We start from the raw sequence: 5,218 nt of genomic DNA on the forward strand, positions 1-5,218 counted from the left end.
ATAGCGAACAGTATATTAGAAAAAAGAAAACAGTATTATACTGTACCCTGTATACAGTATATTCAAAGTGAATTTCACACTTCAGAGACGTGAGCTGCACCTGTGAAAACAGACCTGGCATGATAGCAGAGTGTCCCCAGCAGCTGCAACAGAGCCAGATTGAGTCAGAGCCCCATCCAGTGGAGACTGGGGATCATACAGCAAGTGCTATGAATATCAGTTATGAATGTTTTCTGCATTTTGTGCAGAAATGTGTGGTCCTGTATCCACTGGCAGAACCTGCGTGAGTACTTGGTTGGTCTAACTGTGGAAAAGGCCCTTCCTGAGTAGCGGAGGCTTTTCAACAGGTTCTCCAGTCTTTTCTTCCTAAGTAGACAGTAAAAACGTCTATAATGCCCACAAAGTAGCGATGGTCTGGCCCATCGATCACATGAACGGCATTTTTGCAGTTGGGCAGTAGCCTGTGATGGTGCTCGTGGAATTCCTGCAGTACTGAGTCAGTCCTGGTCTCTTTCACAGGGCAATTTTTCTCTCTTGGAGGGGGATCCCCTCACTAGTGCCCTCCGCTGCTGCCTGTGGCTGGCCTGACCCACAGTCTGTAGTATATGGTACCATCTCAGCCAGGGTCTCTTCCAGTAATGGAACGGTGGGGGGGTCTGACCCTGTGGGACTGCCATCCAAGTCCACAGACCTACAGGAGAGACAAAAAGAATTCACAGAATTGACAGTGTTTCAAAGGTTGCTCACAGAAGCAGGGCTTGTTGTGAGTCTAACAAACTAAACCAGGATTAATCTTTTACATAAAGCCAACTCTAAGCTAATAAAACCAGACTAATTCTGGCGCATTCATGATTTAAAACACAGTCCTAGGACATGAGAAGGTGATCACATAAATACACAATACAGAAAATGGAAATGTGAAGACAAAACTTTGTTTGCGGTTACAGAGCAGCACATATTCAACATTTCATATGGACAGTAAAATATTACAGCAAAAACAAAGAAAAACCACTGTAATTAATAAGACAAGCACTTTGGCAGCATGTAGTAGACCAGCATGGGCCTCAGGCTTTGACACAATTAGAAATGAAATTCAACTTCTCTATCAGCTCAGTTTCTTGCAGTGCTCTGCTTGTAATCATATCATCTCGGCTTCAGGTCCAGAGGAATATGAATCTTATGTTTTTGTCATGTTGTGGAAGATTTTCTACAAAAGACTCTCAACATAATTAAACACACGAAACACTGATGGGATTAAAGTGAAATATATTGTAAGTTACAATATCGGAGATAAACAAACCTTATCATAAGAAGTCAAAGGAGAGTCTCTCAATAGAAAGAGTCTTACAGTCATCTTTTATAGTGTTTCTTGAGTCAAAGAACTTATTTCCAATTGGTTATCTTTACTTCAACACAAACACATCTGCCAATAAGATAGAAACATATATAATGTTCACATGCTACCCATGCACTGGCATAAATTGAAGCTCAGACAGACGTAGCTTGGCTTATTTCCATTTATTGTAAGGTGACAGGCTTCTCCATAGGTAGGCCCCCCATGTCTCTTAAAACATCTGTTTAAGGCTCCTGGGAGAGACCTTGAGACTCCTATAGGCGCATCACCAAAAGTGAATAAATGATAAACCAACTTTTCCTTCACAGTCATAAGTGCAAATAAGATGCAAATATTAAATGCAGGACCACAGACAGAGATTTTATTGAAACCCTTATTTTACAAAGGAAGCTCTCTGAAAGTAACCACTCTTTTTTAGAAGTGCCCTATTTACAGTGATATAGAAATAATAAGCGTGACAAGTGGTAGTTACGTATATTACATGATAAAACAACGTTCTCACCGAGAGTTGGAAATAAAACAAAAATATTAAGCTGAAAAGTACGATGAAACATTCACATTAAACTGGTGCTGGTCTTTCAGCGATAGAGGCAAACTGTTTGAGACGTATTAGCGTGCCAAGAACAAGGGTATTCTCAATATTATTCCATTTGTAAGGTGCAAATAAATTAAAAGCCGTATGTCCCAGAGTAGTCTCAATTCTAGTTTTTTCTAATAGTAGACGGCATTGTGTATATGAGGGCCGAGACTGTCCGCCCGTGAAAAGCGACCCCACAAGTCCAAGAAGCTTGTTATGACCCATAGTTACGTTTTACTGTTAGGCGATCTCTAGTGGTGGTAGTAATTATTACAGGAGCAAAGGAGGAAGTCTTAATGAAGTATATATTAATTAATCCAAACCACAATCTTCTTCCTAAACCGAACTAGGTTTTTTTTGTACCTAAAATTCACCAAACCGAGACTGTTCCATAAGCTCAACCACGTGTTTATTATTGATCTATAATGTTTACCAAGGCACACAGTTTGGACGACGAAAAATACCTTATAGGAAAATTTTTGTGCCATAACACATTTCTATATCTATTGTAAAGTAATTCGAATTCATTGAGGAGAGAAACTAAAGTTTTATCTTCTAACTACAGGGTGACTTTTTACAAAGACACCCTCTCCCTTTGCAAGTCTGTCACATACTATGCAGACATTGTAGCCATATAGTCGGGGGTCTCCATCATTGGCCGCCCGTGAACTAAGTACAGCATGGCACCAGAAGAGATCATCCAAAAACCCAGAGAAAGGCTGAAACTCATCTCTGATGGTGACTAATTCTAAGCCTGTGTCCACAGTAGGATATGGGTCCACTCCTTACTGTAGAAGTCCTCAAGTCTCTCAAGAGGAGATCAACAACCAAGATGGAAGATCACAGCCTGGTTAATCAACAGCATGCTTCTAGAAACGGTGGTTCTCAGATACTGTCATCAGTTCACCGAGTTTAATCCAGCTGTTGATATATGTTTATCAGTTTGCTGTATGAACTGTTGTGTCACTGTAGCGGGAAAACCGTAACACCATGTCTAGGCAAGATAATTCGTTTATTAACATTTTTTAAGAAATAAAGTTCTCTAGCAGAGTACAAATAGAGTAGAAATGTAATTTCTACATGTGAAAATATATATTTCATGTGTCAACATTTTTTTACACATATCTTAAATCAACATTTTGACATGTCATGGTCATAGGATATTAAAAAAACACCTACTTTGTGGCACGAATTACAAGATTTGCCAACGAGTGTTTTCCTTCGAGCTCATGTCGGTGCAGAGGCTGATGGGCCAGCAGGAGGCTATAGTCCAGCACATTAAGCTCTTGAAGAAAGGCAGCATCCACTTTCACTTGATTGGCAAACCAGGATTTCTCTTGACCTGCAGCAACCACACAGACATTTCCATTGAGTGTGCCCTTACACTTCTTGACTGCATGTGGCTCGATTTTCTTCTGAAGCTGAAACAGTTAACTTGGATTGCTCAACAGCATCATTCATATGATTATGGAAATAAGTAAAGTGAGTGTAGGGGTGAGGACACTTACCTAATGCAATATACTGCCCTTCAAATTTATTGTCTTTCAGCACTTTTATCATTTGTTTCCCCCCTGTGTCAGGGTTAATCCATCTGCCCACCTCACAGCCTTTAATGTCGTATCTATGCAACAAAAACGACTCTTTATACATCCATAAAATATACCAGAAGCCCAAAAAACAATACAAAATACAATACAAAACAATCATACTGTACCTAATATTGATCCTCTCATCGGGGTAAAACACGCTCTGCATCACAATGAAGTACTTCTGGAGAGAAAACAGACAATACTGCATTGTAAGTATTGTTACTGTAAGGATATAGTGGATGTAATGACCTACTGGTTACTATGTTGAGGAAATACCTTTATTTGATTTCAAATAACAATCCTGTGGACACCTGGAAAGTGGAAAGAAGGATGTAAATTATAAAATCGTTTGTGTTTTTCTTTTCTTTTTTTGGTTTCTTTCAAGGCCATAATCAATAGAAGCTTTTTAACCTCTGCTTTAAAAAAGTGAAATTGCCGATGTTTATAGACACAGCAAGAGGTCGGCAGGACCAGGGTGCACTATATGATTCTTATGATGAGAATCATGATCCTTAAGGTCTTGCTAGAGTCTGAGAGCTGAGCAACCACCCTGAACTGGGTCTCCAGTCCCGCGTAACAATTATAAGTTGACGTTGGTCTCTCTATAGTCTAAACACAACTATAGCTTTTGAATGGACCCGTAGGGAGAGCAACGCGTGGAGCCTTTTTACTGAACCAATCAACACAACAAATTACTGGTTTGAAGCTGACAAGTTGACTCAGAATCAGATCCCTATGCAGTTACCTTACAATAGCTACACCTAATTTCTGTGTTTACTTTCCTTTGGACTGAGAGACAAGCATTTAAAATGATTTATGTAAAATTGAAGTGTATCTGGAAAAGTTCAGGCTTCTTGCACTGCTTGCCCTGATGTACATTGTTTTGCAGGATCCCGAGTTTCCAGAATCTCTCTAAGGAGGAGGCAAGTGCAAAGTTATTATGACCCGTATTCGGAATGGACACAATAATCAATATAAGACCCAGGTTGAAAAATACTGGATTTTTACTTTAACAGTAGATGTTTCTTGATGTCAAATGGTGTGGTGTGTTAAAATACTTTTCCTAACTAGCTAGTTACTATTAACATACTACATACAAACTTGTGACTTACACTGTGCTGCTAATGGCACTACTCTTGTAGCCACTTTTGAGGTCTTCCAATTTCATTGTAGCAGGTATTATTAGTTGTTCTTAAGTGTGCAGCACTGAAGAAATGCAATTTTGTTGCCTTGTATAGTGAATACTGTACAAGGAGAGAATGATAATAAATTTTACCTTCTACAGTCTCAAAGCTATAATTGAAATATAAAAAATTACAAATACATTTTTTTTAAATAGTTGAGGCTGTGTGAAACATAGTTTTACATTTGGATCACATTTCCTTTGGCTCTGTTCAAGCTCTACTTCAGTTCTACACGTTCCCCTCAAGATTGGGCAGTGGTTTCCAAAATGGGGGGCAACAGGAGGGCACAGTGAAGGATGTATAAGGATACTGTGTTCGGTCCACTACTAGCAAAGTCCAGAGATGTTTTTGAAAGGACAGTAAAGTAAATGCAGGTAATGATCTAACCCTTACTACTCCAAATGTCAATGGTACAAAATCAAACAGAAGAAAATAATGATATGGAAAATGTGGCCAGCTGGGGATTATTACACCACTGACTGATCAAACCTGCTGATTGATCAGATTGTGCTCC

At 39.2% G+C, this 5,218-nt stretch overlaps 1 pseudogene; it reads right to left on the reverse strand.

Moving 5' to 3' along the window:
- LOC120805588 overlaps positions 1–5,218 on the reverse strand; it is an 8,078-nt pseudogene continuing 2,860 nt past the window's right edge.

The sequence above is a fragment of the Xiphias gladius genome, chromosome 19 (assembly GCF_016859285.1).
Source record: "Xiphias gladius isolate SHS-SW01 ecotype Sanya breed wild chromosome 19, ASM1685928v1, whole genome shotgun sequence".
NCBI classification, from domain to species: domain Eukaryota; kingdom Metazoa; phylum Chordata; class Actinopteri; order Istiophoriformes; family Xiphiidae; genus Xiphias; species Xiphias gladius.